The 15,392-nt window shown below is 42.5% G+C and overlaps 1 protein-coding gene across 7 annotated transcripts in view; it reads right to left on the reverse strand.

The window, feature by feature from the left end:
* The window catches only part of GNB1 (G protein subunit beta 1), a 28,708-nt gene extending 13,316 nt beyond the window's left edge, over positions 1–15,392 (reverse strand). The window contains exons 1-3 of one of the 7 annotated variants that reach the window (XM_082069900.1): positions 15,043–15,392; positions 2,536–2,598; positions 1,065–1,116 (exon numbers count right to left, since the gene is read on the reverse strand). The gene's annotated coding sequence lies outside the window, so the exon portion shown is untranslated. Of the gene's footprint in view, positions 1–1,064; positions 1,117–2,456; positions 2,477–2,535; positions 2,599–14,249; positions 14,470–14,657; positions 14,699–15,042 lie in introns of those variants that run through there. The other 6 variants (XM_082069894.1, XM_082069896.1, XM_082069895.1 and 3 more) reach the window with 6 other exon arrangements.

The raw sequence follows: 15,392 nt of genomic DNA on the forward strand, positions 1-15,392 counted from the left end.
ATATGCCTTGAGATGGCACCAAGGAGAAGTCGTTCCATCCTCCTGCCACATAAGATCCTGAACTCCACCATCTCATGGTTGCTGCAACCAAGGCAGCCCTCAACCTCTACCGCTTCAACCCGACCCACCTGGTTAGTGAGGATGAGGTCCAGCAGTGCACCTCTCCTAGTCAGCTCCTCCACCCTTTGCATCAGAAAGTTCTCGTCAAGGCACTGGAGGAACCTCCTGGACTGTGACTGGCCAGCCGAGTCGTCCTTCCAGCAAACATCAGGGAAGTTAAACCCCCACCACAGCCAGGGCCTGTGACCGTGAGGCTGCTCCCAGCTGTCTGGAGAGGCCTCATCAACTTCCTCAACTTCCTTGTCTGCACTGGGAACACAGTGCTCACTTTCAGAGACAGGGCTGGCTTGCTGTTTGCTTTGAGAGACTGGTAAATATCTAGTAATTGAAAGTAACAAATTTAACTAAGGAAATACTTTCTACACAACACATGGCTACCCAGGAATGTTCCTCACAGACTAAGGGGCTCCACAAGAGGCAGAAACATTTGAAGTTATAGTCTGGAAGGGAATGAAGGTTTCACAGTTCCAAGAATATTAGTGATGCTAATGATTACACAGAATATAAACTCCAAAACTTTTGAGTTCTGTTTAAATAATACTGACACACTGAAAAGAACATTCTGACAAGAGCCACTTTGCTCAAAAGAAATTTGGCCTTCTTTTGTCAAGCATGGCAGATAAGTAATTTCTCATTCATGAGAGAATAACCGTTCTCATCATTTTATTTATTACAGTTCCCTGCCCCACTGAGATGAAACAGTGTCATCTATGGTCTCCCTCTGCTTTCCCAGTTCGGTTTCTGAAAGAAGGCAGGCACTGACATCCATTATTTAGCAGGTTTCCTGGCCATTTTAAAATCCTTCCTGTTGACATAAAATAGAAAGCAGGTACTGTAGTCTCGCACAGACTAACAGCTAAAAACCTGAAGACAGCCACTTTTTAAAAATAGTCTGAGTTTCTCAAGCACCAGAAAAAAAGAAATTACCTTATTTCTCTACTTACATTTTCTCTCGCTACAGTAGAAAGCCAACTTCTGCTGTCAAACATGTAAATTCTGGGCGGGAAAAAAAATACACAGTATTAGTACAATTATCAATAAATAACATCAATTTCTTAACAAATCTAGCAGAAATTAGAATACCGTCAAAGCACAAACTATTTTTGTTAGCTAACTGAAAGAGCCAGCTTGTCTTCATGAAGGAAATGGGCATTGCTTTAATAACACTAACATAACCAAAAGACTTGTTCATGTCAAGAAGCTGTTAACATTCTTTTTCCAAGAGAACTCTTGCAATCCTCAGATCATTAATTCTCCTACCCTAGTGACACACAAGTCCATACTATTAGAGAGTTTAGGATTGGAACAAAGCATTTTCTCCCTCATACAAGACTGTAATTTTCACTACACTACAAAGTGTCCCCTCCAAAATCTGCATTTTCAGAGCACTGAAATGATTTCTACTCGATACTGTTCCTGAGGTACGCTTGCTTTCTAAGCACTGTTAAATACCAGGATATCTATTTTATCAAAAGAAGTTACATAAACCTCCTACTGATGAGCTCAAGTGAGAGCACAACACTTTTCGATTTCTAATCACTAAAGGTACTAAACAGTAAAAATTGACACATTAAGTAACGCACACACTTGCAATCTAGAAGACTGTAATGATTTAACATACAAACTGGCTTTGTAGCAAGGTGAAAAAATTCCATGTGAGAAATTTCAGAACATCTTTTCCTCTGGCAGCACGCAGTAATAATTATAGTTCACCCCAAGGTTCGAAACATGGAAAACCGCTTATACATTCGAAGCATCTGCGACCTGTCTCTGTCACACAGCAAGACAAGGGCCACGGGTGATGTCAAGGGACACCTGGGGCTACAGCTTCAAAGCTGCTGCGCCAGGACACTGGAAGGTTATTCGAAGCACAAAGCAAGAATGTACTGAAGAAAAATAATCTTAAATCAGAAAGCGAGCCTACAACTTCATACAGTTTAAACTGAAATGCTTATATGTCATGCATCTTTCTGATTTTACAGTTCACTGTTAGCTGGAAAATTTACAAGCCACTTTGTTGTCTGGTATGGAGTTTAAGCTACTTAGGATATGGGTCATCCTCATCCAAGCTCATTTACAGATGAACAGTTTAATATTGTGATTACAAAACCATCACAGTGTAAGCAGTTTTATTTTTTACTGCCAGAACAACACACTTTTAGACATAAAACAGTAACTCACACAGGCCAAACTCCATCCCCCCAAGACAAACACATGACATGACCATTTTAAGCTCTGAGGAAAGATCAACTCTCTTCAACTTTCAGAATTCTTGACAGAAAAATTTGCCCACACTGCAGAGGTAATGAAATCTAACAGAATTCTGAAGGAATTACCTGAAATGTAAACAAGTAAAATTATGCTGGAACACTAACGGCACACAGAATACACAATAGCAAAGGCCAAAACACACACCATTATTGTCCTGTGCTGCACCCTCATTAATGCAGGAGAGGTGTTGCAGATTTCATATGCCTTCTGCAAAAAAAAAAAGAAAAACAAAAATAAACCAAAAAAGCTATTTTAACCAGCCTGCAAGAAGAATAAGGAAGCATAACAGCAAACTTTTTGAACCAAGTTTAGTTTATTTTTCAGACCAGGTTAAGTTTTCAGTTACGTGTGCTGAAGGCATTCTGGGATGCTTGCAGAATGCAATCCTGGCGACTGAGATATTTTCAGTTCTACAGAAAAGATGGAGCTCATTTAAGAACAAAAGCAGACAAGCTGCTTAAGGAAAAGGATCCGCATTGCCACAAGCTTCCACTTTTAGCCAAAATGTAGCCTGGTAAAAGCAACATGAAAATTACAGGCCAACTCATTCACTGCACCACAGTACTGGTTCAGCAACCAAAAAAGTTCTTGTAACAAGCTCATGTGCTCCACCTTAACCAGCCCTTGTAACCCTGGCTTAGCCGAGAACCTGAGGTTCTCAGCATCAAGAACTGGGGTTTCTAAAACAGAAGAGAACAAAAAGTACCGCAAAACTCTTCAGGCATGGTTTACGTGGTTAAACCATGACACCAAAGCACCTGGAGGTCAGCCAGCCCTGCACACGGTTGGGTTGCCCAGAGTCCCCACGTTCCCACAGCCTTTTGCTCCAAGTCAAGCGGCACAGCAGTTTGGACTAAAAAACAATAGAGTCGCTCCAGAAGACAAAAGCATCATCATTCCTGGGCAAAGACCACAAGTCTTCCCACAAAGAAGACTCTTCTGCAGAAGAGACTACAGCTTTTTTCACAAGGTGGGGGAAAGCAGAGAAGAGAGAAAAAACGAAAAGGGACTTGGAAGAACACTGAAAGCATTCAAAAGTCTTTAACATCACCGCAAATCTGAACAACCCTCCAAAATCAAGCAACTTCTCAAGAAGATTAAATATACTCATTGTAGCCCTCTCCAAAGCCATAAGCTGCATTAACATGTTTTTCTTCTCTAACTATGGATTCAATGAGAAACTTAAACCCCAACCATTCTGCACACCTTCTTAAGACTGCTTTACATGTAGCTTAACTAGATGCCAAAGACCAAAATTTGAACTGCAGCAAAAGCATTCCAGCCGCTTAAAACACACCATCAGGTCCCCTGTGCCTGGCCTTGCATCAGGACGTGGCACGTCAAAGGAGACACCAGTCACTGAGAGTTCGGCTCAGCCCCTGGGACAAGGTTTGCCCAGGATCCACAAGCAGCTGCTCCTGCTGTAGGGACAAGGACACAGCACAGACACCTCCAGCACAGCTGCAGGAGGGATCCCACCCCAAACCAGCCCCCCATCACTTCAAGTTTCGGGGGTCACAGCCGACTGCAAGCTCAACACGAGCCAACAATGCTCCCTCATGGCAAAGATGGCCAAGGGCATCCAGCACTGCATTGGGAAGAGCATTGCCAGGAGGTCAAGGTCACCCTTCCCCTCCAGTCTGGAGCACTGTGTCCAGTTCTGGGCTTCCCAGTGCAAGAAACACATGGAGCTACTGGAGAGAGTCCAGCGAAAGGCCTTGCAGGTGATTAACAGACTGGAGCATCTCATAGGAGGAGAGGCCGAGAAACACGTTCAGCCTGAAGAAGGTTCCAAAGGGGGTTTTAGCACTGTGTGCAGTCTTCTGTACCGGCATGCATTTTAATCAGCTTTATCAACACATCTCAGTCAACACTAGTAAAAACTGGTTTCCGTGACCATTACACCACTTGAATTTTAAAAATTTCTTGCATAACACATCCTCCTGCAAGAGTGGCACAGAAGGTCGTTTTATCCAAGGCACTCAACCAGAGATTATTTCACTGGAGAGAGAAAAAACAACACATCACAAACCAACAAACAAAACCCCAACACCACAAACACAACAACCACACGCTGAAAACTGACTAGCAAGCATCAATATTACTATTAAGGTAAAGCAACAGTTTCCAGTTAAGCTACTTTGCTGCTCTGGTCTATGTTCCATGTGAACGGGACACGTCCCACGCCCAGCAAGGGCAGCTGCTGCGGGCCGGCGGTCACTCATTCAACATGCACACGCTTCTCTTCAGGTACCCAACACTTAGCACCGCTATAATGTACCAAATACACAGTAGAGATAACATCTGTCAAACTGCGAATTACAAGTTAGTTTATTAAAATTATTTCTTACAGTCTACATAGCTGATTATTATCACAGAAAAGTACCTTGATGCCCAATAGATTACATGACCTTTCCAAATCACTGCCAACAACATGAAATTCCAATTATGCCACCAGGAGACAGTAATTAGAAGCCTGAAATTTAAAGCTATGCTTCAAGACTGTTCTGTGTACAAAAAACAACATATCCTCAGTATGACGGCTGGATCCTGACTATCAACAGAAACAGTTCTATCAGACAGCTGGAAACTTGAAGGACATTTTGATATCTGCATGTGTATGTGCTCCTCCAAGAGTTAATTCTAGCTTAGCCTGGTTTGGCAAGTACAGATCATCTCCTACAAGAGCAGCTTTGAAGGACGGCCTACAGATGTATAAAATAATAATTACAAATTCATAAATGTAAATATGCTCCAGTGAATGGATACAGTCCCTTCTCATTTACTTGATGTCTTCTTTCTGGGAATCATCTACTATGTCTATAATTTCCAAGCACATGAGCTTTGGAAAGCAAGCAATACCTTACTAACAGGTTTGCAAAACAGATTACCCTGGTAGGGACAACGCTGGATTGTACAACTCCTTCAAAGACTTACTGAAAACACTTGTGTAGTCAAAGGCGAGCATGGCTGGATCATTTCTGTGGGAGGTATTGGCTGCTGCTTGTGTTGAAGAATTGCCAAGTTTGCAGCTGAAGCAGTTACTGTGCTCAGTAGACATTTTTCCACACATTAGTGTGAAGTGCACACAAAACAAGTGAATATCAGATCGATAACTTAATGCTCATTGTGCAACAGTTACACTAGCTGGTTAAAGAGCTAACAGATTTCCATTTTCAATACAGCGTGCGAGTACAAAATAATTACACTAGCTAAAAAACACCTGTAATTGAACCAACTGATTTCACAAATACTTTATTATTACATATAGTTCAATTTACAAAAGAGTTAACTTCTATGTGCACATTCCTCAATTTGCCAGAGGTTATTACCACATAAAGCAACACAACATCTACTCTAAGTCACCAAACTCATCAGCACTCACTTGCATGCCTATATTTTCTAAGACCTAAGGACTCCTCACTCCCTATGTTTAACAAGTGTTTGAAAATAAACCTTTTGGATAGCCTACCACTTTCTCAAAACAGAACGCTAATGGGCCAACAACAATGCCCAAGATCATGGCAGGGACACACGCTCGCAATGACCAGCTCTGGAGTGAAGTGGCCCATCACCTTCTGCCACCACCAGTGAGCAAACTCCAGCTGTCTCCACGGAAGACGGCATCCCCGTGTTGCCAAAATACTCACATTTCCTGATGCTAATCCCATGACCTACATTGAAAAAAAGATACTGATGCAATATTTAAGCATAAAAATCTGGACTGTAACAGGTCACTTCATTAATCCTTTCTAAATGCATCTGCAAGCTACGTGCATCATTAAAAAAGAAATCTTAGTTCTAGGTACAGCAGAGAATTTATGTTAAAAAAAAGTACTGATTGTTGCAAGTTTAACAGATGCCTAGGGCATCTGTTATGGATATGGATGAACTGCATCCATTTTATCAAACTGGACAGTGATGGTTTTGGCTATTGTCCTTCCTGATCGTCCAATTAAAAAAACACCCACACCCAAACCACAGTAAACCAGGAAAACTTAAAACCTGATTGTGCATAAATTTCTAGTTACATTTATCAGAAAAATAAGTTACTGAAAACTGTCACTTAATAAAGTATTCCCTGATCCAAACCCAAGCAATTTTGTTGTCACATACTACTAGATGTCACCCTTCAGCCTGAAAAACAAAACCCAGGCAGCATTGAAGGAGAATATATTACTATTAATTAACCAACACAGAAATGACTAAGCACTTATCACTCGATGCTTCTATCTGCAGAGCCTCTCAGTAACTGAGCAGTTGTTTCTTAATTCAACTGTCACCTTTCAGTGTTTCAACTCCTTTAGCATTAACCACCAGTTTTTACTGCCATTTCCACTTCATCTCCATCATCTTTGCCAAGTCTTGGGAAACGGGAGAGGTGCCTGAGGACTGGAGGAAAGCAAATGTCACTCCAGTCTTCAAAAAGGGCAAGTCTTCTCAGTGAGGGTGACAGAACACTGGAACAGGCTGCCCAGGGAGGTTGTGGAGTCTCCTTCTCTGCAGACATTCCAACCCGCCTGGACACCTTCCTGTGTAACCTCATCTGGGTGTTCCTGCTCCATGGGGGGATTGCACTGGATGAGCTTTTGAGGTCCCTTCCAATCCCTGACATTCTGTGATTCTGTGATGACTTCTCTAATCTTTTTACCCCAAATAGACTGCTCAATACTTTGTTGCCTTGCCCTGCAACCAACACAACCCAACTTTAATCAACGTGCAAGCAGTTCCATTAGTTTTGATAGCAATAATTTATAGCCCCTAGTAGCTCATTGATTGCTCTACTTTGATATGTACTGTTGATACAAAATGAGTTGAGGTACAGAAGAACAGGAACAAGAAAAGCAAGGTTGACAGACTGAAAAGTAGAGTAACACAGGAGACCTTGAAGCCAGAAGTGGTGTTTGGCAACAGACAATGCAACAATGCTTAATGCTGATATGAAAGGTAAACCTCAAGTACAAGCCAGGGACACAGTATTGCAAGAGAAAGCACAAAGGTACAACAGGAAATACTTGCTTTCACTCTTCCATGTTCTTCTTTCCATAGTACTGCATTAACCCTCTTAAAACTTCTGGCATTAGTCTGTAAGTAGCAGTTGTATTCCTGTAGATAGCATGCATCTGGTTAGGTGATCAAAATAAAGAGGAAAAGATGAAAAACAGAAGACAAGTCAAATACTACCAGGGTTAGGAGCTAGGGTGGGAACTAAGAAAAACTGAAATCGGAAGACAATCCAATCTGTGTTAGGAAAAAAACCACAAACACAACATGCAAAGTGAAGTCAAAAAAGCAAAGTCTGTTTAACAAAGCCAGAAGCCAGTAAGGTTAGTTGAAATCTGTAAATCTTACGGTCCTGCACCAATTCTCTTCTACTCTTTCCACAAGCACTGCTTCATGTCTGTTTGGAGCTTCTGGGCACTATTGTTGTGCAAAACTGCAGGTTTTTGAGGGGCAGGTGTTTTTAAGTTTGTTTCTAAAACAGAAATCACACTGACTTCAGTAGAGAACATACCAGCTTGGTATATTAACTTCTACAGAAAGTTTTCAGGCACTAACCAGATAATATCTGACAACTTGTACTGAAATTCAGGACTTAGTAACCTGAAGCACAATTAAATTGCCATAAGCGCCAAGCAAACTGTTCTTGATCTTTGTACAGACAACACCTTTGTTAAACAGACAGCTGTGTATCTTCAGTACTTCACAAAGAATGTGCAACAGGAATATCAAGCATATGTTCCGACAAAGGGAGCTCTTTAATTAGTACGGTATAATCTTATTTTGAGTACCAAAGGTTTCAGACTATCACATCTACTTTGTTTCTCTAGACAAACAAAAAAATCACCGCACCACCCTCCAAACACATTTATCAGGCTACGTGAAGAAAACAGTTTTGGGAACCCAACAGGAAAAAAATCCACGAGGACCATAAACGAATTTCTTCTCAGCATCCTGAAGCATGCACAGGCCTGCTTTCGTGAGCACTATTCATTTACTGCAAACAAAATATACACTAAGTCTTATGCAGTTATAACTGAAATTTCACTACTGAAGGTAACTAAGCATTACTTTTTGAGATCTCTGCAACAACAAAGGCACATTCATATCATCATCTTTACGCTTTTAACCTTGGAGCTTCGAGCCACCTCTTATCCCTCAATTATTTCAGCAAATCCCTCAAATACCCACAAAAGCCAAACAGACGGACTGAACACAAGATGTTCTGGTTTTAAGAGAGTATACCAGCCAGTTCAATTTGTGTAATTTCAGAAGAAAGCCACATTCCCCACCAACGACAAAAGGGTGGCACCGCCCCAGGCAGTGCTTGCAAGGCCCAAAAACGTGTCAGCTCAACAGCAAAAGATGCCTAGTAAAATATACCCTGTATTACCACAGATGTCGCGAGTCCTTACAGTAAAGCACACACCATTAATACAAGGCACACGTATTTCAGTTTCCATGGAAGTTAAACTGCAATTTCAAAGTGTACAATTAAAAATTCTACTGTCAGAGCACTGTTGGAAATTTGTTTCAACATTTCACAAAGAGAAAACAAAACCCACTCAGCTTGTCAAATAACTTCCTGGTTTTGCAAGTAATTTAAGATAGCCTCCACTGATAGATTTCAATAAATCCTAAAATGTCAGGATGAACACAAAGCATATGTTACAGAACAGATTTAAGATGGTTCCCTAAATCTAGCCCAAGATAGGCAAGAAGGCCAGAAAAGCAGTAAGAAAATAAAGATGTACAGAATTAACAGCTCACCTGCAATACTTAAGCAGAAACTCTTTGTCACAAAAAAGGAAAATAACTGGCATCAGCTCTTTCATTAAGCCTACAGTAACAGAAGAACAAGGCACAGGAGTAGGACATTGCTTTCCTGGCAGTGATGTCAACTTTGTGGGTGTTTGCATTTCTGAAAAAAGCCTTGCCACATTTCTTATTTAGTCTCCCATACTCAATACAGTTTGATTTTGTAATAAGGATGAGAAAAATCATCACTTACACCTGAGCTGGTAAAATATACTTGGAGAGATTACAGCTAAACTGAGGGAGTGCGGTCTGGATGACCAGGTAGTGAGGTGACTGCGAACTGGCTGAAGGAAAGAAGCCGGAGAGTCAATGGGGCGGAGTCGAGTTGAGGCCTGGATCTAGTGCAGTGCCTCAGGGGGCAGTGCTGTATTATTCAATATATTCATCAATGATTTGGATGAGGGAATAGAGTGACTGTCAGCAAGTTTGCTGATGACACCAAGCTGGGAGGAGTGGTGACACTGGAAGCTGTGCTGCCATCAGAGACCTGGACAGGCTGGAGAGCTGGGCAGGGAGAAATTTAATGCAATATAACAAGGGCAAGTGTAGAGTCTTGAATCTGGGCAGGAACAACCCCAGGTTCCAGTGTAAGTTGGGGAATGACCTATTAGAGAGCAGCGTAGGGGAAAGGGACCTGGGGGTCCTGGGGACAGCAGGGTGACCATGAGCCAGCACTGGGCCCTTGTGGCCAGGAAGCCAATGGGACCTGGGGTGGGTTAGAAGGGGGTGGTCAGTAGGTCAGAGAGGTTCTCATTCCCATCAGGCCAGTGCTGAAAAACCTGGACAGAATTTAAAGTTATGATTTCCAAGTCTCCCTACAAAATGCACTTCCGTGATGTCCCAAAATATACATGTATTTTTTTTTACTTACACATACAAATTATCATGTAGGCATCTAATTAGAGCATCCCCAGTAAAGTGCACTCCAATAAATACAATGAAGACCTGCTTTTAATGTGAATTAATATGGTCTTACAAGATATTAATTGTAAAGAACACATTTTGGAAGGTTGGCTGTTAAAAATCTGGCCAAGAACGCCTGATCTTTATGTTCCCAAAAATACTTTAAAATGTGTATTTTTACTCAAAGGCTTGTCATGTCCTTTCTCTCTACTTAGAAGTCTTCTAGTGCTTTAATAAAATTGCAGTATTCTGCTTCAAAACCTATTTTGGAGCATCCATATTTTTGTACTAGGGAGCTTCCACAGTAATTTACATTGATTATTTTGGCATCTCAAGTAAAGGTCCTGTTCATAGCCAGCTCAAAGCTCTTAAAAACCTCTTAATGTTCTGCTGAACTACCAGTTGGCTCAAGTATCTATGGATTCTGCATGCATTTCTGTCTGGTGAAAAACAAATCCATGCACAGAAAATCCCCAGCATACTAGACACCCTGTGAAGAAATAATAAATTGAGATACTATGTTAAATAGAAACATAGGGGCTTGGGGGTATTTTTGGTTTTTATCATGACCTTGGCTAATACCAGTTCCAACATTATCAGTAGGGATAAAAAACAAAGCAAAACACAACATTTTGAATAGAATATGTATTCTTTTCATTTTGAGTCTGCGCTTTGAGCAAGAGACTTCCTTAAAAAAATTTCCACTTTATTTCCAATCACATGCTTAAGAAAAAATTCATTAACATGAGCTAGTTGCTTTCAAGGTTACAGATGTTTTCCTAACATAACCAGTAAAATACTGTAAAAAATATATATCTATATACTGGCAGGAGCATGTGCATTAGAGACTCTAAAGACGACTCACCTAAGCATAAACGAACCGCCTGAACGCATCATTTCAACTTGCTAGTAACAAACTAGCGCTAAATGCAATTCTTGCAACAATACGGTATGCCATATGGCTAAAACGGGATATTAAAATTGAGAATATCAATTACCAATCCACTAATGCTGAGAGCCAAAATCCACGGACAGTAAGAATTTAATCCAATTCACTGACTGAAACATGAGCTGAGCCCCACTTGCAGAAGACAAATCCATTGCTGGTTTCACAGCAAGCAAGCAACTCCAGTTTTTTCACACAGTAACTACAACACTAGCTAAATGTAACACTTCTTTACATTCCTAACTACAGCAATAGGCACCACCAGAATCTGCAAAAGCAACACAAGTTAATTAGCATTGTGTTTCACACTGATTGAGCAATCGTAACTAGGTAACTACTTCACAAGTAACAGTTATGGTTGTTCTTCCCCATGACCCAAGTGAAGGCTCCAGAGCCCCAAGAAGCCATTGCCCACTGCAGCCACCAGCAGCTTGCTGCCCTCAGGAAAAGGGTTCCTACAAACACAAGAGATATGTATTTCTACCATAATTAAAGGATCCTGAAAGTAATTGTATTAATTGAAGGATTTTTCTTATCCTATTAGTTTAATTGTCCTAGTTTTCAAATTTTTAATAGCTGTAGAGTGTTTATTCTTGGATGATGTTAAGAACAACGCTACACAAAATTCTACACACTTCCTCATTATACCAAACTTCACTGGAGGAATTATCATTAGGTCTAAATACAATATTTTCAGATTTCCACAAGGTATAGAAGCGATTTAAATATTGCTCTGCTAGGATTTACTGTGGAATTCTAACCTTGCACATTGTTGAAGATTTCATGGTAGGACACTTGCTACACAGTGATCTAGAAGCTGCAAGGACTGAACAAGGATAAATGCAACTTATCTTACCCAATACATGATCGCACGTCACCCTTTCTGATGCTGTCCTGAAAGGCCAAAGAATCAGCACCAAATCAACTGCACAACTAGTTTCAAGTTCAACAGCACATTGTAAGTACCATCAAATGGAACAGTTTATTGGACAAATATTCTTGACTAAAAAATTATTATTGACATAATGGAGCAGTAAAATTAAATCAGCTAATTTCAGCACCTTTTTTTGCATTTTTTAAAACAACAACAACAAAAAAAACATAAGCCTTAACTGCAAATTCTCTCTTCTGCTTCCCAGTTTCCTCCCAGTATGATCTACAGCTGGGATATTACAGTAAACTAACAAACAAATGATTATACATTAAGTCATAGATAAAAGGTACTAAAAAAGCTAGTATTACCAACAGTTTGGAGGTCATTTGAATACAGAAGACATAACAAGCATTTCTTATTTTTCTTGCTGGGTAGTGTATTATTTTAAGCCCAAGTCCATCATATCAAATGTTAACTAAGGTGTTTGGGTTTTTTTTTAATTTAGACTACCAAAGTTAAGAAGCTTGGCACTACAGCAAAATACCACAAATGTTACAATCTGAAAGTCCATTTCTCTTAAAGGATACTAAAATGCCATTTTAAATCCAAGATTTCACAGACACAGAACTATTTGCATATCCCCAAAACCTTTCTTGTTTTTCCCCATAAGAACAATTACCTAGAGTAGGACAATAATTCCAGGTCAAAAGCAGTTTTAAGAGCCTCCACAAATGGTCAGCATTCTGAAGCAGATGGCAGACTCTTCTGTATCACAGAAATATAACTGTCTGCACGGGGTTTAATGACTACCTGGCTAATGGAGAACCAGCAACAGCACACAGCCCCAGCAGAGCCTTTGTATACCTGTGCTCCGGGTTTAAAATACTGGTTTTCAGCCACAGACTTAATGAAAACCAAGAGCATTTTGATGGTATTAAGCAGGCACTGCAAGGTAAAAAAGAAAATCGTGTCAACCCTTTATCCAGTAAGAGCCTATGTGAACATTTCAATAAAACTATTTACTCCTCCCACCTAGTTCCTATCTGGAGAAGCTCACAAAAATTAAGGAAAAAAAAAATGCACAGATTTCTCGTAACAATCTTCCAAATGCTCTTCTTACCCTCCCCTCAAAAAAAAGAAGAAAGCAAATAGAATGAGAAAGTAAACGTGAACTACAATTACGAAATAAGCTGTAGTTTGGGCAAGCCGTGGTGAGGAGGAGTTGAAGAACGAGAGCTGCCTTGCTGCAAACGCCATCTTGTTGCAGCTCCTGGGCCCAGGCACAGAGAGATCCATTCATTCCCAGCAGAAAGAAAATCAAACACACACCCTGGCTAATCTGCAGCCACCAAAACAACCACACTATTATCGCCCCTTCTCTTTCTCCTCTCCTAAAGCACACAACGGGAAAAAATAAACTCCGATCTTTTACATTTAGAACAAATTTGGGTCTTAATATAATATCTTCGTTTTTGCACATGTACTTCACATACACACTGACAGCATTTTGTCTCGATTCACATCCTTGTGTTTGGCAGATCAGCTTAAAATATGGGATAAATCTCTCATGATTAGGTACAGATATTTTACAGCAGCAAAATGTTTAATTTTTCAGATTTAAATCCCCCGTCCAAGTTGAGCCAACTATTCTCAAAAGCTGTTTCAATAATCACTTAAGCCTTACATTTACAGTCCTTTCCTCCTATTTTCTGCTGTGGAGACAATGCATAATAACGTGGCAGTCGGCATCCTAGAAAGGATGCCTGATTTCAAATGACGAGTCCCAATCATGACTTTGTTGGAGAATAATGAAACATCACATTCGTTAAAATTTCAGTTCATCTTCAGGAATGATAAATTGACATCTTACAACAACCTCTATATCATTCTGATTTTGTTCTGGACAAGATTTTTTCTTTTAATAAAATGTCTTGTCTCTTTTATATTCATATTTTACACCTCTTCATTTCCTATAAAGCTGTAGAATTTAAAATCCTCCACCTTAAATATCCCTTGTGTGGATTTAAAAAAAAAATGCTGGGAATTGAAAGAATATTTGTAACACCATTTCCGAGGAGAAAACTCCATTTTTCTCTTGTAGCAAACACCCTCCATGATCTTCGTTATTGCTGCTACGGGCACACAAAAATATGCAGCACCGTAATACAAGGAAGAACAACAAAGATGCGGTCTAAACCCATCCTCAGCTCAGATTTTGAAGAGAACAAAACCTTCCCCACCCCTCCCTCCCCAGAAGCCCCGGTGTGCGCCCAGCCTGCCAGCCCTTCCCGGTGGGGGCTGCTGGAGCGGTCTTACCCTGTTTGTCTCACCCCCGTCTCCTCTCAATCAGTTTTCCACCATTACAGCAGCCACACCATCGCTTTTCCTTCAATCTCTATCCAAATATTCCCTTCTTGCCGGCCGGATCGCTCGGGAAACTCGCCTTTTTTTATCTTAACGCGTACAAGAAAACACCTCAAACCCTCTAACAGAGACCACTACAGCGTAATTATAATTAAAAATGGAACCCTGCAAGATCCAAGGTCTCCTCCCTTTTCGCCTTAAAGCCTTCAAGAGAGAATCAGTCCCACCCCCACCTTTTTCTCCTCCTCCTCCAGCTACAAACACGCTTCTTTTTTAGGGGAAGCTGGAGCCCCGAGGAGGTGGGGGAGCGCGGGGGAGGGGGGCTATTTCCAACCCCGCCATGCACTGAGGTGGACAAACCATGAGCCGCCCTTCTCTCCGAAGAACGGGTGGGCGAGGAGGAGGCTCCGCCGCGGCGGGGGATGGCGGGGGCGGAGTGGGGGGAGCAAACCCGGTGCCCGGGCGACGCGAGAACCGAGGGAGCGGCGGAAGGGGAGGACGGAGGGAAAGGAGAAGTGCGGCAGCGGGGAGGAAGAGCGGGGGAGGGGAGCGAGGGGCGGCCGCGCAGGGGAAGAAGGCGCCGGAGCTGAGGGGGAGCCGGGGCCGCCGCCGGCGGGAAGATGGCCTCAGGGTGGGGCCGGGCGCGCGGCGAGCCGGCGGCGGGAAGGCGCGAAGGACGGTGACGAGGCTTTTGTGCGGGTCCCTCCGCCCCCACCCGCCGCCTGCGCTCCCCTCAGACGGTTACCTGCCCTTCCGGCCGCTGCTCATTAACCGGGCCGGTACGTCCGCCGCCCACGGCTCCTGCCCGCGTCCCGCCGGCCTGGGGAGGGGTAGAGGGGGGCGGAGGAGAAGGAGGAGGGGACGGAGGAGGAAGGGGAGCCGCCCACGCTCTGCCCGGCTGGTCCCGGGGAAGCGGCAGCGCCGGCCGGGGAGCCGAGTCGGGAGGAGGGAGCCGCGGGGGAGGGGGGTGTCGCTGGGTCTCGACTCCTCCTCGCACGCCGGGTGCCCGCTCAGCTCCCCGCAGCCATCGGGAAGCGAGAGCCTGGGCGCGGCTTAACCTCCGCCCCGCCCGTGACTGCCCGGCCGGGAAACCCC

Source organism: Streptopelia decaocto (assembly GCF_964273445.1).
Source record: "Streptopelia decaocto genome assembly, chromosome: 20".
NCBI lineage: Eukaryota > Metazoa > Chordata > Aves > Columbiformes > Columbidae > Streptopelia > Streptopelia decaocto.